The sequence below is a fragment of the Myotis daubentonii genome, chromosome 3 (assembly GCF_963259705.1).
Source record: "Myotis daubentonii chromosome 3, mMyoDau2.1, whole genome shotgun sequence".
NCBI classification, from domain to species: domain Eukaryota; kingdom Metazoa; phylum Chordata; class Mammalia; order Chiroptera; family Vespertilionidae; genus Myotis; species Myotis daubentonii.
The window spans coordinates 35,900,368-35,924,280 of NC_081842.1; the positions used below are offsets into that span (position 1 = coordinate 35,900,368).

The 23,913-nt window shown below is 42.3% G+C and overlaps 1 protein-coding gene and 1 pseudogene across 3 annotated transcripts in view; both read left to right on the forward strand.

Moving 5' to 3' along the window:
- Window positions 1–23,913, forward strand: part of NAALADL2 (N-acetylated alpha-linked acidic dipeptidase like 2) — a 1,191,965-nt gene that overhangs the window by 826,589 nt on the left and 341,463 nt on the right. The gene's annotated exons all lie outside the window — the stretch shown is intronic.
- On the forward strand, window positions 14,140–14,245 carry LOC132231956 (U2 spliceosomal RNA; annotated as a pseudogene).

Below are 23,913 nucleotides of genomic sequence, written 5' to 3' on the forward strand. Positions count from 1 at the left end.
GGTTTTAGTGGAGAGCATTGATTATTTTTCATATCCTTAATTGTAATGTGAGGATGTGACTTTCATTGTCTCCTGGATTAACTTTTTTTACTCTTGATTTTATTTGAAAGAATATCTGTTAGGAAGGAATGTGCAAAAGTGCAAACCAATGAAAATACAGGATGAAAACAAACTTTGAAAGTAACTGATATAGTCACACCTGACAGTTCATCTTATTCATTTGCAAAAAAAGTACAAGTTAGGATCAGGATAAGTACAATGTAAAAAACTAAAGTAGAATAAGGTGACAGAGTGTTTTTGTGGGTAGTATTGCATAGGTCTTTTGGTTGCATTATTGAGGAGGCTTTTGATGGAAATGATAATATTAGGGGGGAATTGAGGGAAATGAATAATACATATTTGCACAAAAGCCTTTCTGGGCCTGAGGACGGAAATGCAAACACTTGGGGGCAGGAGCGAGTCTCAGGAACGGAGGAATAGCAAGACGTCAAGCAAGGATTGAGGAACGTGAAAAAGCGGTGGGAAGTAAGGTCAGAGATGGAAGAATATACCCCATCATGGGCCATAGTGAAACACTGGATTTTACTGTAGGCCATTTAACCCCGGTAAAATGAAGGGTTTCTATAGGTGATTTTTAACATTTCTCTAAGCCTCAAATAAAGATTGGAAATCTTAGTTGAATATACCAACAAGCTAGGGATTAATAAAAAGTGAGCAAATCATGTTATTGACTTTATGGAGTAACTAGAGGCCCAATGCATGAAAATACGTGCAAGAGTAGGCCTTCCTTCCCTCGGCTGCCAACACTGGCTTCCCGCCGGCACCTGGGGCCCAGGCTGCTTCCCTCCATCCCCAGCTTTGTGCAGAAGGTCGTCCAATCTAATTAGCATATTACCCTTTTATTATTATAGATGAGGACAAAAAACCTTCAACATATCCTCTATAATAAAGGGTAATATGCAAATTGACCCTAATGGTAGAGTGACCGGGAATGACCAGTTGCTATGATGCACACTGACCACCAGGGAGCAGATGCTCATTACAGGAGCTGCCCCCCCTGATCAGTGCAGTCCCACAGGGGGAGCTCAGGTCAGCTACAAGCCGAGCTGACCGCCATGAGTGCAGTGGCAGTGGTGGGAGCCTCTCCCGCCTCCTCGACAGCACTAAGGATGTCTAACTGTGGGGATGTCCCGAGTGGGCCTGAGCTGGCAGGTGGACATCTCTCGAGGGCTCTCGGGCTGCCAGAGGGAGGTCTGTCTGCCAGCTTAGACCTGATCCCCGGGGGAGTGGGGAGAGGACCTAAGCTGGCAGGTGGACATCCCCTGAGGGGTCCCAGACTGCGAGAGGGATTCAGGCCAGGCTGAGGGACCCCCTCCAAGTGCACAAATTTCCATGCACTGGGCCTCTAGTTTTGTAATAAAATTATATAAATCTATACTAAGATATCCTAAGGGTGGGCAAAATTAGGGATGGAAAGGGTTATTAATTGAGTTTCAAACCTTAAAACTTGTTCTTCTTCCAGGCATGTACTATGTATGGAATGAATAATCTTAAAACAGATTAAAAATGTTCCAGATCCAGTATTCCTACATTAAAGTATGGTGTCCTTCTGCTCTAATTAATACCTCTACCCTTTAGTTAATGTACCTAATAGAAGTGGCAAAACAGCTCTACATAATATTGTCTCTTCTAGGGGAAATATAGTTGAAAACAGAGTACTTTTCCAGCTTAGAAATACTCTCCACAAATGTAAAATGGAAAGAAAACAGTTGTATTATCAAATAAGCAGTAAGGCAGAATGTGATGTGCATCACAGGCAATCTGCTAAAGAGATTACAAAGACAGAAAGACATTTTAATCTTTTATATAGTTGAACAGGTACAACCCAATTGCAGACATTTGCACAAGATAAATAATAACTACCCAAGTAAGAGGACTTGACAGCACCATTTGTCAGGCATACTTACCCTAAATTCACCTGGTAATGGGGTGGCCACCTGTGTTTGCTAATTGTCTTTATCCAAAGGAAAAATAAATGTCATGAATGTCTCAGATCTTTGTGACAGGGGGGAGGTTTGCAGCTTGGAGCCAGCTGCCCATTGAAGTTAGTCTTTTATTCCCTAATAGAAACTTGGAGAGGGAGGCACAATCTTCCTTGATCAAGGCATTTCAAAGAGATGGTTCCCAAATCTGTGAAAAAAAAATGTTCCAGGTCTGTTAGACTGGCAAGAGGAGTATTTAGCTTTTTTTTTTTTTAACCCTTACCCAAGGATATGTATGTATGTATATATGTATGTATGTACGTATGTATGTATTTCTTTAGAGCAGAAGAGAGAGGGAGGGAAATTTTGATTTGAGAGAAACACTGGTAGGTTGCCTCCCATACACACCCTGACCAGGGCTCGAAACTATAGCCTAAGTATGTGCCCTGACCTGGAATCAAACCCACAACCTTTGGTGTAGAGGACAATGCTGCAGCCAACTGAGCAACCCTACCAGGGCATATTTAGCTTTTTAAAAGATTTACGTAGTATCAAGGTAAAGAGAAAAAATTCAAATTACAAGTTTTATAAGGTAAATACTCTGAGAAAAGGAAGGGGAGTCTCTTTTCCTTTTTGCACTAGAGAAAATTACTTTTTCTCATTTAATTTGTATTTGTGCTTACACTCTTAATTGCATAAAACGTTGAAAGGTCTGGCACTGCCACTTAAAAATCTGGGTGTTTATGAAATCATCTTCCTTCACTTATGGATTTAGGAGAATGCTTGTGATTTTAAATAGACACTGAGGATATTGTTTTGCAACCTAAAGTTTAGAGGTTGATACATGGTGGTGGACTAATCACAGTAGAGAGGTATGGATGGAGAAGAGTAAATAATTTTAAGAGATATTTAGAAGATGGAATCTATTAGACTTGGGAATTAATTGGATATGTAGGGTAAGAAAAACCCATTGATCAAATGATGATATAGGCGTTTTTGGTTTAGATGCTGAGCACTGTGGAGCCATTCACTGATATGGAAGCCATTCCCTGATAGAGGATGAGGGGCAGACTTAATATAGGGAGGATTTAAGCAATGAAATAAGACAAGCTTAAATATGATGATAAGACTTTCTATAGAACACACAAATAAATGTACAGATGTGAAAATAGTGTACTATGATTTCTATCTGCCCAAAATGGTCTATACCTTAAACAGGCTATTTTCTTAACCTGTCTTTATCACTTTCCTCCTGGCCCCTCCCTCATTATGCTACAGCAAGTAGTACTGCTTTCTGGAGTTATATTATTGAAGTACAATTGTAAATGATACAGTTTATTCATCATGACAATACAATATATTCCTATTTAAGAAAAAAAATAAGTTTACCTAGAACAAACATCTGCCTTCATTTTTTTCCTCTCAAAGTACAGCCGAGATAAACTTGAAAATAAATCCCATTGGTATTCAGGGATGGTGACCCCCATGGTTGAATGTGCAGTGGAATTTTGAATAATGAGAAAATTAATAAGTCTTGGAAACTGCACTTATCCAACAATCTGCTTTGTGGCACCCTTTCTTCACGATCCGTTGCCTGAGAGTGATGACAGTGATTGTAACAGCTTAGCTAAAAATTCCTATTGGTAAATACCATCAACTCAGGTAAAGAAATTGCAAACCCAGAAACAATATCTAATCACTTGTGTGATAAAGGAACTGGCTCACAGTCATGACTGCTACAGAGCAATGTAAATGACCTGTTTCTCAGAGCTTTTTTTTTTTAATTTTGATTTGAGTGTTTAGTATTCATAAGAGAACTGCAAACAACACGTTTATTAGAAAAATATGTTAAATGCAAATATAATTCATAGATGTTTTCAGGTTGACTGTTAATATGTTGTTATTGTTGTTGTTGCTGTTGTTTTGAAATTGAACTTGAATGCTTTAGTGGGGTCTTTGGACTTGAGTTGCCACAGGCCCCACCTTAGTTCATAGTCTTATACAGGCCCCAATTTACACATTTTTTAAAATACATTTTTATTGATTTCAGAGAGGAAGGGAGAAGGAGAGATAGAAACTGCAATTATGAGAGAGAATAATTGATTGGCTGCCTCCTATACAACCCTTACTGGGGATTGAGATTGCAATCAGGGCAGATGCCCTGACCAGGAATCCAACCTTGACCTCCTGGTTCATAGGTCAATACTCAACCACCAAGCTACACTGGCTGAGATAAAATTAAAAAAAAAATCATTTGGACTTATAGGCCTTTAAATCTATGGCTTCTGATCCCTCTGTTTGTAGCTATGATTTTAGGATTACTGGTTACAAGAATTCAGATAAAATCTTGTAAAATTGCATCATGCAACATAGCATGGCTTGTATTTTGTTAAGAGTAATAATGTTTTTCAGCATTTTTTAGATAATCTGTCTGTACATTGAAAACAAGAGTAGATCCAGGATCATCTATATAGTGGCTAAATAATTAGAGAGACTCATGATTCTATGTTTGTTAGAATAGAAATGCATTGAAGTCACTCTCTGACCAAAATCCTTGTTTTGCAGCTGAGGAGAGAACAGTCCTGGTGGGAATGAATTCTGAGACAAATTCAATTGACCAAAAAGTATTGGGGGTTGGCAACCTCACATTTTGTTTTTTAGAATGTAAGAGAGCCTAGGGTCTGTGATAAGGAACTAAAATGCTACTTCTGATATTCAACAGCCAGGTGACAAATATTGTGGATAGGCAATGACTTATGTTTCATCTTTTTTTGCATCTATAAAATTAGACCCACTTAAAGACTGAGTTGTTAATTAATTTCTTCTCATGTTCTTTTTCTTTAAATATAGATTCAAACATACACACACACATAGACTATAAATGAATATTCATGCAAATACACAGGTATTTAATGTTATGATATTTATGGCAATTGGTCTTAGGGTAATTAAGATTTGAATCTACCATTGCAATGAAAAAGTAAGCCAACTTTTGCTACAATAAAACTATATGCCTACCTCTCTACACACAGAGCTCAGTATATAAAATTTCTGATCTAATGAACACATAGTTATCATTTCTACTGACAAATATAATTTTTTCACTCAACTTCATATCTTTATACACATTTGCTCCTTTAAAAATAAAGGATTGGCTCATCAGCAGCTGAATCTTTCTAATAGTACCTGAGCCACTGACAGGGTGTCAGAGAAAGTGCCTATAGGAGACATAAGTCTGTCCTTGGTTTTATGTTGAGTAGAAACAAAATGTGCTGACTAAGCGACCTGAGCAACCTCATGATGGCATGATGTCTTGTTCAGACGTGTGATGAGTTTTAGTAGGCAATTAGTTTTGAAAGATTGCCAGATTGGTTTTGAACTCTATCAGACATTTGAGGCCCAAAAACTTCACTTCTGGTAGTCCAGGGCTTAATGACAGAAGGAAAAGTGCGACTGGGTAGGTTATTTCTTGACTATATGCTGCTCTCCAGGAAGAATCAACTTGCTAAAGCCATTTTCTGGAATTGTTTCCTCACATAACATATTGCTAAGTTATTTGTGCTTCCAATACTTAAGAACACTGAATACCCTACAGTTATGGACATAAAAAGTGAAAAAAAAATCTAAACATTAATGAGTTTCTTTTCTTACACTCTTTCTGAAACAAGGATACACTTATTAAATGATTTGCTACCCTTCCTTCATATATTGTTGTAATTGCTGATCTAAGGCAGATACACTCCTGTACTATGTACATATTTGAAAAATTATCCTCAGACAAGAAAATTATAAAACATGTTGTCAAGCTTTCAGGGCAACACCAATACAATTTCACAACACTGCCTGTTGACAAGGAGAACATGCTAAGATGCCCTAAATTAATTACAGCAGGCTGGAGGGTGGAAGGAAGAGACAAGAGAGGTTAATCAGTTAACAACAGCTGGGCAAAACCAACAAAGGACTGCTTACATTCCTGAATGTATGTCAAAACTTTGAGTTAATTTCCTTGATTACCTAAAAAAAAATAGCCAGGCATCACTGACCATCAGGTCCCTCTGCTTCTTGCTTACACATAAACTTTACAGACCGTTGCCCATGACCGATCCAAAGCAGCAAACACTTCTTTATGGCTTAATGCACCTATCTCAGAACTATTCCCACTTCACCTTCTCCCAACCCCTTTGTCTGTAGCCAGTGTAAATTCTTTCAAAGCAACTTACATCTTTCTTCCCAACTGTTTCCATACATGAAAGAGCCAGCCAACACCAAGACCTCAGAGATGTGTGTGTTTTCCATCCAGCCCTGTAGCTGCCTGGGGTTCAGCCTGCATGCCCCCGGACCTGGTCTTTTTCTGGCTAGCATTTGGCTCAATCAACCCTTTCTTTCAGAAAGGCTGTGGTCATGAAAGTATTTTGTTTAACATAGCTAAGGCTTTACTTAATATCCATAACTTGAAATAGTTTTGTATCTGTCTTTGAATAGCTCTTCATTCTATTGGTGTACATTTCATGCCCTTAAAAATGTTAGATTTTTTTTCCAGACTAAGTAAACAAAACTTCTTTAGTCTTTTTCATTATACATATATTTTCTAACTTTAGTTACTTTCGTGCCTCTTGTTCTCATGAAGGGAAACTTTCAAGTAATTCAGTTTACTTCCATATTTACCCCAGTATTGCTTAGTGCTCTTCATGCTATTAGATTCATACTCTTATGTAACACTAGGGGCCCAGTGCACGAATTCAAGAAAGGAACTGTGGGCCATGGTGGGCACAAGGGCAGGTCTTGGCCCATCCTCTGCACTCCTACCCAGCCCCTCCCTCCATGACTCCAGGCCCTGTCTGCCAGCAGCCCCGCTCCTCCCACCGTTGCTCCCAAGTGCTCATGGTGCCAGCCCTGTTCACACCCGCTGACGGCGCAAAGCAGTTGGGGCCAGAGCAAGCATCAGATGCAAGTGGGGCTGGCGCTATCAGTGGGTGCGAGCAGTGGCTGCTGCCCCAATTGCTCCGGGAGGTGGAGAAGCCCCCAGGGGCAATCAGGGCCTGCAGCCTCTGCTCGCACCTGCTGAGGGCACCAAGTGATCAGGACTGGTGCCGGGTGCCGACAGCTGGTGAGAGCGCCAGACAGGACCATGGCGTGTGGGAGAAAAGAATTTTCAGTAACCACCAGAGGCTTATCCTGATGACAGTGACCAGCACTCCGTCTTGGTCTGGTGCCCCCCCACTCACCTGCTCCATCATCCTACCATGGACAATGCCCGCCATGTTCCATGCTCTGCTGCCTGCTGCCAACACCCACCATGTTCCGCACACACTCCCTGGTGGTCAGTGCATGTCATAGTGACCGGTTGTTCTGTTGTTTGGTTGTTCTGCCGATGGGTCTATTTGCATATTAGGGTTTTATATATATACTAGAGGCCCGGTGCACAAAAATTTGTGCACTCGGGGTTGGGAGAGGAGGTCCCTCAGCCTGGCCTGTGCCCTCTCACAGTCTGGAGATAAGGACCTGCTGGTTTAGGCCTGCTCCCGGGTGGCAGAGGGCAGGCCTAATCCTAGGTGTAACCCCTGGTCGGGCTCAGAGCAGGGCCCATTGGGGAGTTGGGGCGCCGCCTCCTGTCATGCACAGAGCAGGGCGGATTGGGAGGTTGCGATGCCACCCTCAGTCATGCTCAGGGTAGGGCCGATTGGGGGGTTGGGGCACCACCCCCTGTCACACTCAAGGCAGGGTCCATAGGGAGGTTGCAGCGCCACTCCTGTCATGCACAGAGCAGGGCCGATCAGAGGGTTGGGGCTCCGCACCCTGTCACACTGATCCTGGTGCTGGGAAGCCTCGCTGCTCCGCTGATCCCAGGGCCAGGACGCCTCTCGGCTCCCCTGATCCCTGGCCCGGAGGCCTCTCTGCTCTGCTGATCGCGGGGCCTCCGACTCCGCTGATCACGGGGCCGGGAGGCCTCTGGACTCCGCTGATCACCGGGCCGGGAGGCCTCTGGACTCCGCTGATCACCAGGGCCGGGAGGCCTCTGGACTCCGCTGATCACCGGGCCAGGAGGCCTCTGGACTCCGCTGATCACCAGGGCCGGGAGGCCTCTGGACTCCGCTGATCTCGGGGCCGGGAGGCCTCTTGAGTCTGCTGATCTCGGGGCCGGGAGGCCTCTTGACTCTGCTGATCCCAGGCCCTGAGGCCTCTCTGCCCTGCTGCTTCAGGGCTGTTTGGCTTCGCTCTGCTTGGAGCCTGAGTATGCAAATTAACCGCCATCTTTTAGCTTCTATAATTGAAACATTGTATCTTTTGGAGTTGTTGCTTCAGGAGCTCAGAGCCCCGCAGCTGCGGGGATCCTTGACTTTCTCCATCGCTGGGGCAACCAAGCCTCCTATTCTCAGCTGCCTGGCTGCCAGCCGCCATCTTGGCTGACAGTTAATTTGCATATCTCGCTGATTAGCCAATGAAAATGGTATCGGTTGTACGCCAATTACCATTTTTCTCTTTTATTAGTATAGGACTAGAGGCCCAGTGCACAAAAATTTGTGCACTCAGGGCGGGGGGAGGGGGACCCCTTAGCCCAACCTGTGCCCTCTTGCAGTCTGGGACCTCTCAGGGAATGACCACCTGTTGGCTTAGGCCCACTTCCTGGGGGATTGGGCCTAAGATGGCAATCAGACATCCCTCTGGCAGCCTGGTAGCCCTCAGGGGATGTCCACTTGCCAGCGGGGAGCAGGTCTAAACTGCAGTCGGACATCCTTAGTGCTGCTGAGGAGGCAGGAGAGGCTCCCACCACCACTGCTGTACTGGCAGCCATCAGTCTGGCTTGTGGCTGAGCAGAGCTCCCCCCTGTGAGAGCGACCTGACCACCAGAGGGCAGCTCCTGCATTGAGCATCTGCCCCCTTGTGGTCAGTGTGTGTCATAGTGACCAGTCATTCCCAGTTCTGCTGTTAGGTTCAGTTTTCATATTACCCTTTTATTATCTAGGATAGAGGCCTGGTGCACGGGTGGGGACCAGCTGGTTTGCCCTGAAGGGTGTCCCGGATCAGGGTGGGGGTCCCACTTGGGTGGCTGGCCAGCCTGGATGAGGGAATGATGGCTGTTTGCAGCTGGTCACACCCCCTTCATGGTGGGGGTCCCCACTGGGGTGCCTGTCCAGTCTGGGTGAGGGGCTGAGGGCCGTTTTCAGGCTGGCGGGTGACTGAAGCTCCCAACCCCTCCTTTTTTTCTTTTTTTTTTTATTCTGGGATGTATTTACTTTCTATGGCTGTCACTGGAACTGAGAGTCAGCTTTATCTCTGAGGCTCGGCTCTAGCTTTGTCACCTCGGCTGCTGAAAGCAGGGATCTGGGTTTGTTTGGGTTCTATAATTGTAACACTGTTACAGTCCTGCTTGCTCCAGCTCTGACGGCTGAAAGCAGGTTTCTGGAGTTGTTTAGCTTCTATATTTGCAACATTGTTTCTTAGAGTGCAAGCTCAGAGGCCGGTAGCGGCAGGGGGGGAACGTTGGCTTCCTCCATCACTGGAGCAAGCAAGCCTCCTGTTCGCTTCAGCTGCCTGGCTGCCGGCCGCCATCTTGGTTGGCAGTTAATTTGCATATCTTGCTGATTAGCCAATGGGAAGGGTAGTGAAGTTATGGTTAATTACCATGTTTCTCTATTAGTAGATAGGATAGATTTTGTAAATACTTGGAGTTGTTGGATGGAAGTTGTAGAAACATGGACATGTAATCTCTTTCTAACTCACATGTTAACTGCTCCTCTGTGTTTATATGGATCATTTATTTTCTGACTCAATCTTTTTCAAATTTTTTGGACACCATATATACAATGAAGATCATAAAGGGCATTAATATGAAGTGCAGGTGTCACTAAGTGCTGTCTATTCATCACCCAGGTTTAAGTGTAGAACATTTCTAACCTCCCCCAAATTTCCAACTCCTAAACGCATCTCACACTTCTAGAAACTACCTGCTTACTTGACCATAGGCTCAATGATGGCAAGTAGTTTGACTTCAGTGTCAGTATTGTACCATTAGCATATAGCTAGAATCAATAAAAGGTTCTTGAAAAAATAAAGAAAAGTCATCTGTTGTGTAATACCGAAATGAAATAATTAATCTATGTAGTATTAAGTATGCATTTTCTCAATGATCTTAGACTCCATTCCATTTCAGAAGGGCAAAATACTCAGTCTATAGACCATCTCCTACAGCTTGTCATCCAGCAAAACAAAAAATACTTTCTCTCAGTTCAGATATTTTAGACTGGGACAGGGAGACAGAGAGATATCTGAGTAGACAGTGCAGAGTGGGATTGAGGAGTTCAGCCCAGAGTTAACTAATCATGTAATCATGTGAAAGGTGGAAATAATTCACCAGCACCCTCAAGCCAGAAGTTTCCTAGATTGCTACCACTCACTCAAATCTGACAGCTTTTATATCAGTCTGTGGATTCTACATCCTATAAAAACTCTGAAATCCTGTTTTTCTCCATCAACAATGCCTCTATTCTGGTCAAAGCCAATAGTAATTAGCACCTAAAAAATTGCAACTGCTGCCTAACTGATTTCAATGCTTACTCTTATAACTTCCTATCCATTTCTCTCATCTAATATGAATGAGTTTTCAGAGCCCCGATTCTTCTCATACCACACTCTCCTATAAAACAATGTGTTGATGTTGTTGTTTTAATTTTATATAAATGATAATACTATATGTATGTGTGTATCTATACATATAAAGAGGTAATATGCTAATTGTCTGTTACGGTGTCCCAGTAATGACCAATTTGCATATTGACAAACCAGCAGGTGTGCACACAGCAGGGGGACTTGTGTGAGGCTCGCTTTCCTGCTCCTGGTGGCCAAAATCCTCTTTTTCTCCCGGGTACACATGCCCAACAAACACCTCTGTGACACTGCACCCTGTCTGAGAGCACTCTCCCAGGGATGCCATCAACTCCTCCCCCTGAGGTGGGGGGAGCCCAGGGGTGACACCTGCATGGCAGAAGGCTGGTTCTTAGGGCACAGTCAGAAGATGCCAACCGGGGGGTGCGCACATTGGCGGTGACCCCCAGGAGGGCTAGCGCACACAAATTGAGATGGTGTAGACCCAACACCATGAGGGAAGGGCCCGGTCACAACAACAGAGAGTGCACAGGTGACCCTCACAACACAGGGAAGCCACTGCGGCTTTCTCCAGTCATCCATTCATTCATCTGCCCGGTCCAACCCGGACAAGAGCTCCCATCCTTGGCAGAACACCCCGTCCCCACCCCCAGGACAAGCTGGGCCTGGCCGTCCTGTGCATGAACTCCCATCCCATTCGAATTCTAGAGGGGAGCGATGGAGAGCCACTTGAGACATGAGAGTGGGAATGCTGGGGGTGGGAAAGGCCTCCCTGCCCACCTCGCCCCCCCGCCCCCCCCCCCCCCGCTTCAGCACTCAATGGGAGAAAAGCCTCACACGCGTGTGAATGCACACATGTGCGCACATAAAGCAGCAGTCCCCACGATGGATGTAGACCGGGGCCAGCTGGACCCTCCCCCAACTCGGAGTGGGGAGGCGTGGGCCATGGTAGGCAAGACACAGCTGCGTCATAGCTTGGCCCCTCAAAGCTGGTGTGAGAGAGGCCTGAGTGCCCAAACAGATGCTGCTACAGGTCCCAGAGAGGAAAGCTGTCAGTACTAAGAACAAAAAGTATAGAATTTTTAATTAGCCTGTAAAAAAGTAAAAGAGTGAGGGAGGAGGGGGGAAGATGGGGAAAAGGAAGATGGGGAGGGAGGGAAGAACTTTATAAAGGAGTCAGCAGAGAACAGAGTTAAAGAAGAAAAGAGGAATATGAGTGAACTGTAGGAGCTATAAGGAAAATCAAGTATAGTTGTGTACTGGGGACAGATTTTAAAAGTAGGAGTCAGAAAAGAAAAGAGATCCTATCTAATAAAAGAGAAACATGGTAATTGGCGTATGACTGATACCCTTCCCATTGACTAATCAGGGCAATATGCAAATTAACTGTGAGCCAAGATGGCGGCCGGCAGCCAGGCAGCTTGAAACTAACATGAGGCTTGCTTGCTTCAGTGACGGAGGACTCCAACGTTCCCCGCCTGCCACTGCAGGCCTCTGAGCTGCAAGCAACTATGTAACAAACATAGAAGCTAAACAAAACCCCAGAAACCTGCCGGGCTGCAGACAGCAGGATCGCAACATTGTAAGCAAAGGCCAGAAACCTACTTTCAGCAGCGGAGGCCTAAGAGCTGGAGCCAAGCCTCAAAGCTAAAGCAGGCCCAGAATAAAAAAAAAAAAAAGAAAAAAAAGAAAAAAAGGAGCGGTTGGGAGCTTCAGTCACCCCCAGCCTAAAAACAGCCCTCAGCTCCTCACCCAGACTGGCCAGGCACCCCAGTGGAGACCCCCACCCTGAAGGATGTGTGACCAGCTGCAAACAGCCATCATCCCCTCACCCAGGCTGGCCAGGCACCCCAGTGGAGACCCCACCCTGATCCAGGACACCCTTCATTGCAAACCAGCCAGCACCCACCCGTGCACCAGGCCTCTACCCTATATAGTAAAAGGATAATATGCCTCCCAGCACTGGGATCAGTGGAGCCGCGAGGCCTTCTGGCACTGGGATCAGCGTGACAGGGGGCAGCGCCCAAACCCCCTGATCGGCCCTGCTCTGTGTGTGACAGGGTGCGGCCCCCCAACCCCCCCTCCCACGGGCCCTGCTCTGTGTGTGATGGGGTAGAGCCATAACCTCCCCATAGGCCCTGCCCTGAGTGTGAGAGTGCTGGCACCCCAAACCCCTGATCGACCCTGCTCTGTGCCTGACAGGGGGCTGTGCCCCAACCCCCTGATTGGCCCTGCTCTGTGCATGACAGGGTACAGAGCCCCAACCCCCCTGATGGGCCCTGCTCTGTGAGTGACAGGGGGAAATGCCCCAACCCCCTGATTGGCCCTGCTCTGTGCATGACGGGGTGGTGCCGCAACCTCCCCATTGACCCTGCCTTGAGTTTGACAGAGGATGGTGCCCCAACCTCCCTATTGGCCCTACCCTGAGCATGACTGATGGTGGAATCACAACCTCCTGATAGCCCTGCTCTGTGTATGACAGTGGGCGGTGCCCCAACTCCCCAATCGGCCCTGCTCTGAGCCCGACCAGGGGCTGCACCTAGGGATTGGGCCTGCCCTCTGCCACCCGGGAGCAGGCCTAAGCACGCAGGTCGTTATCTCCCAAGGGGTCCCAGACTGCGAGAGGGCACAGGCCGGGCTGAGGGACCCCTTTCTCCCCCCCCCCCCCCCCCCCCGAGTGCACAAATTTTTGTGCACCGGGCCTCTAGTAATAATGAATAACTAGGCAAGTAGAGAGATATATATTAAAACAGTGGAAGTAAGTAGAGAAGAATGTATGGGAAAGGTAGGATGAGAGAGGAAGAGGGAGGGAAGAAAAGTTTTAAAGGGAAACCAATAGAGCTTTAAGGAGAATGGGAAGAAGGAAGAAATGGGACAGGGGGCAAAGGTGGTCCGAGGGAGGAAGTGAAGAAAAAAATTAAGGTGGGAAAGAAGGAAAATGGGAGGGAGGTCTGGGGTAAAGATAAAGGCAAGAAGGAATGTGGGGAGGGAGGGAAGGTAGGAGAAAGATGGGAGGAAGGATGATGGAACAAGTAGGAAATAAGGAGAAAAGTAAAGTTTATAAATGATGAGTCAGTAGGAAAAAGTATTACATAAAGGAGAGAGAAAAATTGAGTGGGAGAAGCCAATAAAGAAGTCAAATACAATTGTGTGTGAAGGGGATAGGATTTTTTTAAAAAGTTAATAGGAGTGACCAGGCCGGCAGGGGAGGGCAGTTAGGGGGATGAGGCCAGCAGGCAAAGTGGTAGAGCAGGCAGACAGTTGAGTGGTTAGGAGCCAGAGGTCCTGGATTGTGAGAGGGATGTTGGGCCTAAACTGGCAGTTAGACATCCCCTGAGGGCTCCTGCATTGGAGAGGGTACAGGTTGGGCTGAGGGACCCCCCTCCATGCAATTTCTATCTGTCCATTTACCCAATTAACATGTTTTGGGATTTTTTTTAATTGAATTTACTGGGGTAACATTGGTTAATAAAATTATATAGATTTCTATGATACATCATCTGAATATTATATTGTGCATTCACCATTTAAAGTCAAGTCTCATTCTCTTTTTATCGCTTCTCGACCTTTTGGCTAAGATCAAGTGTAGTATCTGTTCTTATCAGTTTAAAGTCAAGTCTCTTTCCATCACTATTTATCTGCCCCTCCCTTTACCCTATTCTACCTCCCCCTCACCCCTCCCTCCCTTTGTTAATCACCATACTAGTACTCTCTCTATGGTATTATTTTTGAAACGTGGGCTAATGAAAGTATTTCATATAGAAATTAGGTATTTCAATCTCACTACTAAAGGGAATCTTTAATATTTCTATTATAATTCCTACTCATATTTTTAACTGGATAACATATAACCATAGTTTGTATTTTGGCTAAAATCCATATGATGAATCTCACTTATATGTTATGTCTCTACACATTATTATTTCCTTACTGAATTTTTCTCATCTTAAAATTATATAAATCGCTAAACATGTAAGATTAGCATGGAAGTAGATTCATGAAAGTTTGTTGTAACTATATTTTAAAATTCTATGAATTTCCTGTTGATAACTAAAACGCAGATGTAGACTATTGAATCTAAATATTATGATATGACATTAGTGTGACATTAATGCTTTCAGACTTTCTTATTGCTTTTGGAGAAATATTCAATGTTAATATCAGCATTGAATCACAATAGGTTGTACCACTGTAACATGGCCTCTTATAAATCTAACAGGTTATTGATATTTTCATTGAAACTTGAAATAATGTTGAAATTTTGAATAGTTCAAATAAATTCTGAGCACCTGCAGAGAGTAGTTAATGTCTTCTTTTGTATTGAAAAATGAATTCGACTTAACATAACACATTCTAAAAATAGCCATCTTGCTTTCAAATGATTTATATTTTCTTTGAAGCAACCTTGCAAGTGTGTTGCTCTTTTTTAGTTCATTTATACAAAAGGCTTTATGAGAAAGTGGACATAGATTGTCCTATTATCTTTGATTTGTGTATCTCAGTACACTCCATAAGTGGGACATGAAGCAGAAATGCTTATTTTTCCTCATGGGAACCTCAAAAGAATGAAAAGAGGTGACAGCAAGACAATTTTCACTATCAGAAGGAGCAACAGGAAACTGCATTTGTTTCAGTTCTGTTGGACAGTGTATAGATAGGCTTTGTCAGTGAAATAATGTGGCCCATTTATATTGGATGTATTCTGTGGAGCTCAAACCACTATATGGGTGCTCTCATTAATCCTACAGCCTTGCTATCGGCTAGGTTTTTAGCAGCTTTTGTCCTCACTTATGGCCTGGAAGACTGCAGTTTAAAGGAAGCCACTTGTGCAGGCATTGGCAATGTTCATAAACCAACCAGTCGGTTTAACTGTAGTTTAAACAGGAGAGAAACATTTTTTTTGCCTTATTCATAAAAGCTTTATAGTAATAATTGTCCAGTACAGCCAATTGCTAAATGTAATGATTTAAAATACTCTGACTCCTCTTTATCTCCAAAATAGTTTTCCTATCAAATCTGTGTTATTAGTAGGACTTTCATTTTCTACACATCCTGGATTCAAAGCAGCTTGCTTACTCTACTACCTCATTGCCACTACTTGGTTCAATGGGTTGTTTAGTCTTAACAATTCTCCTTTTCCAGGCTTTCATGTGGATCTTTGCCTCTTTTCTTCCAAGTCAGAATTCTATGTGTGATTGATCATAAAAAATAACTGAATGATATTGTAAGGAAAATTATAATCTATAAGGGGAATTTATTGAAAATGTTCATATTATCCACTCCAAATATGAAGGATTTTTCTGGAATTACAGTGGGATAGTCGCCTCAAATTTAGATATAACCATACAAACAGCCTTTTTCAATATCAAGATGAGAAAGATTTCTATTCAATCCTTGTGTGGTATTTGGAAACACATTTTAGAGAGGAAACTAGGAGTTTATTTAAATGATTACTCATGGACAAATTTAGAAACAAAATCTTGGAAATGGGACTCCTTGAACATTGCATATATGTTCATTTTAAGGCTATAAAATAGGTGAAAACTTTCCCTGAGTTACTTGCCAGTAAAAAGCAGAGTAAGGACCAGATATTGGTCTCTGAACTCCAGGCTAGTGTGCCTTCCTTAGGTCAGTATTTCTGAAACCAAAATGTGGTGTTCTGAGTTCTTTGTCTTGCAAAAATCAAAGACTGAGTTCAGGGACAAAGACAGCATGCAGAAGCAAAGCTTATTGAGAGACTGGCAGACTCCCTGCAGCAAGAGGAAGCAGGAAGGGGGCCCAAAGAGGGGTACTGCCGAAGCTCTTTGTCTATGGACATAGGTATCCCTTCATAGCTTTTGATGGGTCTTTTCAAGATATTCCATGTAATATCCAATCATTTTAGAATGTGAGTCCGGCTGGCGGGTGGGACCTGATTTGGGACTGCCACTTCAGGTCTGAGGGTACTGTCCCTTCCCAGCCAGGCTCAGCCCTCCCTACCCCACCAGGTTCAACCCTAGGTCATCTTGTTCCAGCAGTTTGTTTTTTTTGTGTGTGTGTTTGTTTGTTTGTTTGTTTGTTTTACTGGAATCAGGCACGGCCAGCAGTAGCCAGAAAACTGCATCATGTTGCTGCTAGACTTCTCTATTCAGCTTCCCCTCTTCGGTCCAGTCCTAGCTGCCTAGGTTCTATCGCCTCATTTCCATGTCAGAAACAGAAAATACACAAGAAACCATGAAAAGGTGGGAAGCACTCCATATGTGATAGCTCATGTGACCTAACATCTAAGTCAGGAGAGTAAGTGTTAACAATTTCCCAATTTTATTATTAGAAAAACAACTGAAAAATGAGTAAATCCAGAAATAAAGCGCTGGTCTTCTGCCTATTTGTCTAATTAGCCTCATAAAATAACATGATGTCATTGCAATCTGGCATGAAGACTTTTATTGTAAATTAATGGTTGCATATTTTCACAACAACCACCAAACAGATAAGACACATCCACACAGTTTATTTGCTATCTTATAACACACACACACACACACACACACACACACACACTGCAAATCATTCCAATGTTCATTCCCTTCAAGTATAAGATGGAAAATTTCTCGGGGGAATGCCTCTCAGGAGGATTGCATTGCTGCTATGTGATGTGCAGATGGCCAATTATTCCAGTTATGAATCCATACTAGTCTCCTGGAAGTCAAGCACAAATAGATATTTTATCTGTCTCTTAGTTTGTTTCTCTTACGATATAGCTTAAGGTTTATTTCAAAATGTCCATGGTCTTGAAATGCTTTGGAAATTAAATAGTCTCATTATAGATAAATGGTGAATACAAAAGAATAGAAATATTTAAAATTATGTGAAACAGGGGGGGTAGGGGAAGCCAGAGGAAGGTCAAGGGGGGAAATAAAAAGGAGACATATGTACTACTCTTTGTAATATTTTAAGCAATAAAACAAAATTAAACAAAATAAAAAAATTACGTGAAACAGGAAATTAGTTCTCATATAACCAATTATTCTTTGAAAATAGAATTAAGAAAATAGTTGTCGATATCTGAATATTACCACTGCTGTTGTACATTTCATTTTTTACTTAAAATGACAAATTTATAAATATAAACTCAGTGAGATAAACCTGTGCCAAAGAAAGTCCTGTCTCTTGAGAAGAAAGGATCAGACTACAAAAATGTCTGTAGAGAAGATGTTGTAATGATGCCATCGACTACCTGAAACATAGGAATGGGCTTTGTCTTCAGAAGTAAGTATATCAATGTGTTTTAAAAACAAAAGAAATATTTATGAAAATATATCCTCACAATTCTGTAAATAACAATCAACTCAATTATAAGACTCACCACATTTCAGTGAATAATATAATTAAATGTTATGCTCATGTGAAGGTAAATATGACTATTTGTACAATGCCTTAACTAATAATTAAAATAATGATTACTAGGGAACATGGCAGGTTGCTTTAGCTGAAGAGAGGACCAATGAAATAAAATGAGACCATCTGTGTTTTCATTCTTAAGATGTTTGTGATTACAAGTTTCAGATCATGAGTGTTAGGCTTATGATGAGACAAAAGAAAATTATTCACTTCAACATCGTGATGATCATTCATTCCAAAACAGTCACTGAGCCTCTCCTTTTTTACTATGCAGTGTGCTAAACCATGGGGACACAAAAGTGAATTGGCCCTCAAGAAGTTTACATTCTGTTCAGTGAGCTGGAAATAAAAAAGGAAATTAGAACAGAGCAGTGTCTGCTAAATGTATAAACAAGGGTTTATGTTGGGGCACATACAAGGACTAAGCTTCCCAGAGTACCTGACATCTGAGAGTTGAGGAAAATGGCATCAGTCAGTTTTTATGCTTACAATTTATATTGCTTTAAGAGGAGGTAAGAAATATGATATAATTTTTAAAAATAGTAACTTTCATTTTAACTATAAGAATAACTATCACTAATAAAAATCCTATTTGTGTATATGCATTTATATATGTGTGTGTATATGTATATATACAGAGATAGATAGAGTGCCAAGGAGCTCTGAGAAGATTACATGGCGCAAAGCACATGTAAGTGTTAAGTATTTCCTTTTTAATAACAACCTAAACAACATAGCACTGAATTTGACTAGTTTGAGGGAAGATAGTAATATTTGTAACCAGCAGTCTCTGAGATACTGAAATAATAAAGGATCAGTTAGCTATATTTACAAGGACAACAAAATCACGATAGCCAATTTAGTGCACTGGTCAGTTCAGGGAAATAACTATAAATTTAGTGAACTAAAATAAAAGTGAAACATCTGTTCCAGTTATTCAATGGTCTGGTTTCTGTCAAACTGGCAGTCCTCTGGAGAAAATCAAACACAATACATAATCTGGGATAACATCACTGATAGCAACTTGTTCATTAGGTATTCGGGTCTTCTTCATAAAATGCAACACAAAATGTGTTTTTAAAATCTCTGCTTTTTAAGGTCTCTGATTGCTTGGTTCTCTAGAAAATGGATGTATTTGCACTTTATATTTGTCAATCATTTGCTGTAATCTATATACCTATAATAATAAAAGTGTAATATGCTAGTTAGACTGGACATCCCTCTGGACGTCCTTCAGGACGACCTTCCGGACAAAGCCAGGGCTTCGAGGGAAGCCCAGGCCCCAGGTCCGGGGTGTGAGAAGGAAGCCAGTGCTGGCAGCCAGGGGAAGGAAGGCCTACTCTTGCACAAATTTTGTGCATCAGGCCTCTAGTCTATAATAATAAAAGGGTAATATGTTAATTAGACCGGACATCATTCAGGACGTCCTTCCTGATGAAGCTGGGGCTAGAGGGAAGCCATCCAGGTCCCAGGTGCCTGTGGGTGGCCCAAGGGAAGCCAACCCAGGTCCCAGGTGCCTGCCATTGCCAGAGGAGGGATGCCTGGGTCCTGGGTGCCAAAGGGAAGCCAATGCTGGCAGCTGGGGAAGGAAAGCTTATTCTTGCATGAATTTCCATGCATCGGGCCTCTAGCATATATAAAAACCTAATATGCTAAGTGTCCATATGACCACTCAACCAGTCGCTATAATGTGCACTGACCACCAGGGGACAGACCCTCTGACTAGTAGATTAGCTTGCTGCTGGGGTCCAGCCGATCGGGACTGGGCGAGATGGGCCAGACACACCCTGAAACCCCCCTGTGATCCCTCCCTAGCCCCCATCTGCACTAGTGGGGTCCCTTGGCCTGGCCTGCACCCTCTCTCAATCTGGAGAGCCAGTTTCGGCCAGATCCCCACAGGCCAGGTCAAGGGACCCCACCAGTGCACGAATCTGAGCACTGAGCCTCTAGTTATTTATAATAGTTGAAAACCTAGAAAAAAATCAGTTAGCGATTAAAGTATTTATCTGTTGTTGAAATAAAGTGTTGTCAATGTAATTTTGATCATTAAAACACCAGATTTATTTTTGAGGAAAAGACAAAAGCAAAAATAAACACTCTCAATCCAATTTAAAAACTTGCTATATAGTGTCTTCATATGCATAGACCGGTTACCCTCTTTGAAGAAAACTATTGATTTTGGGTTTATTGATATAGTCAAAGGCTCTGACACCTTTAATTCTGGGAAAAAGTGCTTGCTGCATCTTGTTAGCTACAAAAATTATGTAAAAGATATAATGATTTATACCAGTTGCTTATGTGATGCTCAAATGAGTCACCTTGGGGTCCTAGACTACAGATACTGATTCAGAAGGTCTGGAATGGGACTAGAGATTCTGCATTTGCAGTGAGTTCCCAGGTCATGCTGATGCTATTTGTCCAGAGATTACACATTGAAGAGAAGTGATCTATAGGATCTATGCTCACACTACTATGTCTTATGGATCTCATGATAACACACACACACACACACACACACACACACACACACACACACACACACAGTCAGTTGCTGAGGGTTGAGTTATACAGAAATTATGCTATCCTTGCCAATGGAGACATAGTCTCATCAGTGATTCACAAAAGACTTTTTTACCAGAACATTTTTTTACATTATCTCATCTTAATGATGCCTTAATTCTGCAGATCCCAGTATCTAAGATATCTAGTTTCTGAAGGTAAATGGCATTTGCTGTGTACACTAATTTTGAAGTTGAGTTAATTCAATCTTGCCACACACAAAAAGTGCTTGCAACTAAGAGTGAATGCTTTCTTTACACACAACTAGATGTGATTGAAGTGGGCATCGACAGTTTGAAAAGCATAATGCAAAAGCTGTTAAATATGTCCAATTAGAAAGCATTTTACTTATTTTTATCCTCATTACTTCTAAGTTTCACCAACTGTGGTTCAGGCTCTGGGCCTCTTGAGCTAATGTACTCTTTATTTCAGTAAATTAGCATAATGAAGACCCTTCAGTGTCACCTTGGTTGTTCCAGTATTGTAGATGGGATGACAACATTATTATAATGAAATCATTTATATGTAACATTTCAAACAGTGAGGCAGCAATGGAGTCAAACTTGAGACTCTCCAGCCAATTTTGTCTTTCTTTTTTAAATATATTTTTATTGATTTCAGAGAGGATGGGAGAGGGAGAGAAAGATAGATGCATCAATGGTGAGAGAGAATCATTGATCAACTGCCTCCTGTATACACCCCCCCTCATCCCCCCCCCCCGCCCCCCGACTAGGGATCAAGCCTGCAACCTGGGCCTGTGCCCTGACTGGAAATCAAACCGTGATACTCAGCCACTGAGCCATATCAACCCTGCCAATTGCATCTTTCTATAGATGATTATGACATTGTATCAGGGACAGGATTATTGAAGAGATGGATCAATTTGGATCTTTATCTGAGTTACAAAGAGTGTATAAGGTGAAGAGAGAACTACCTATCTGCTGAAATAAAAGTTAGTGTCAATCAGTCTTTATTGAGCATACACAGCGTGCAGGGTATGCTATAATTGCTGCAACCTGCAAGTTAGAGTGCTAGAATGTAAGGTCAAAATCTTTTCTATATGTACACTTTTCATCAAGGCATATAATCTTCCTGATTTTCATCGCATATCCAATGGATTCTTAAAGTTAATTAATGTGTCTTAAAATATAACAAAAATTGCACATGTTTGATTTAATGTAAGAAAATATAATCATTCTCTAAGCTTTTCTTCAATAAACAAGTTTTTAAGAAAAAACAACACCCTCTGTCTCTAATTTAATCTTAGTGCTCTATAAAGTCCTGCTTTTAGTATCAGCTCTCAGAAGTGAATTGTTTGTCAAATTTCTATTAAGCTGAAGGTGAAAAATTAATGAGCCATTTAAGATATTTCAAAATGAATGCAAGTCTGTTAGTTATGCAGCACAACAAATCAAGATTTGTCTGTGTTTGAGTATGGTCTAAGGTTCCCTGATATTTAACTTTTGAATGCATTGTTTCTTATGTTTAATGGAGAATTTTAGAGGGAAAAATAATGCAGTTATTGATTTTTTACTAACAGATAAATATATCTCAAAGATGGTTTTAGTATTCGAAATACTTTTTTTACCCACAAAACATCATTTCAGAGCAAGGATAATCAGTGAGAGTTGCTGGAGACACCTGGGTTTTGGAAATCTATGTAATGTGTCTGCTGTGGGAGAGCAATTAGCTGGGGAGAAAGCATCCACATATAGCAAGCATGAGGTTAATAAAATTATAATTTATTCTTTGGTTGTACCTGTGATCCATTTTCTAGGCACTCAGTAAAATAAAGGCATTGAAACTACCTTTCAAAGAATTATTGATTCCTTCTTTTGTTTTCCCAGTAATTATTGAGCTCCTCTTATGTTCCTCACAATCTCCTTGGCTTTGAGTATCATACAATGAGGAAGAAGACTTGATTCTTTGCCTTCAAGGAATTTAGCCTTTAGAGGGAAAACCAAAGTGTTTATTATGAAATGTTATTGTTAATTAGAAATGGTGAGCACTACAAGAAAGGTACAGATATATCACATAAATAGGAGGGTGTCAGAGAAAGCTTACAGTAGGTGACTTGTAAGTTAGAGTCTGACATGTGTGATGCAGGAGAAAAGCAGGTGAAGTGGATGGATGGGCTTACACAAGAACATGGAAGATGTAAATCACAGAATATGTAGGGGGACAGCTAGTTTTAGGGTAAGATGCATGAAGAGGAATGAAGGGAAATAATGTTGGAACTATAGGTCGGAGATTGTGAAGGGCCTTGAATGGCAAGGTAGAGTTCTGTATTTGAACTGGGGAGAGGTGAAATCATGCAGCTTTTCAAGAACTTTCATTTTGTGTTGGTGATGTGTCAGCACCTAACATCTATGAAACCTTCAAAATGACAGATTGTCCATTTCTCATAAATGCTACAGTAGTCACGTCATTCCGAGGGGCGATGTTCCAAGATCCCCAGTGGATTCCCCAAACTGCAGACACTACCAAACCCTATATATAATTGTTTTTTCCTATACTTACATGCCTACGATAAAGTTTAATTTATAACTTCACAATAGTAAGAGATTAATAACAATAACAATCATGTAGTAGGACCATTATAACAATATACTGTAAGAAAAGTTATGTGAATGTGGTCTCTCTCTGTGATGCCTGAGATAGCTGGGAGGTTACTAAAAGGCGGGCTGCATACAAGTGTGGAGATGCTGGACAAAGTGATGATTTACTTCTCAGGCCGAATGGAGCAGAATGGAGAGAGATTTCATTATGCTACTCAGAATGATGCTCAATTTAAAAATTATAAATTTTTATTTCTGGAATTTTATTTTTTTTAAATGTTATTGATGTCAGAGAGGAAGGGAGAGGGACTGAGAGAGAATCATTGGGATCAGAGACTGCGACCCTGGCATGTTCCCTGACCGGGAATTCAACTGTGACCTCCTGGTTCATAGGTCGATGCTTAACCACCCAGCCACGCCAGCCAGGCATGGATTTTTTCATTTAATATGTTCAGACCTCAGTTAACTGTGGGTAACTGAAACCCTGAAAAGTAAAACTGCAGATAAGGAGCGGCTGCAGTACTTCATTGTCTGGTGTACACTAAAAGTTTCAAAGGCAATGGCTGAGGGAGAAAATACATGCTGGGCAAAGCAGAAGAGGTGGCTATCAAAGGCTTTCCGCTCTGTGCACACTATTGATGCCTTGAGATTTTTATCACTGTAACTCCAGGTACAGCCTAGAGCAGCAGACATAGGGCTGCTCACTTGTGGCTGAGAGCAATTTCCTTGTGGTCTGAAAATCCCCTTTCGTTTATCTCAGCAAGCTATATTGCTGCTAGCATCTTCTGTGTGAACCAGGACCTGGCTCATGGCCATGCAACCTGTACGGT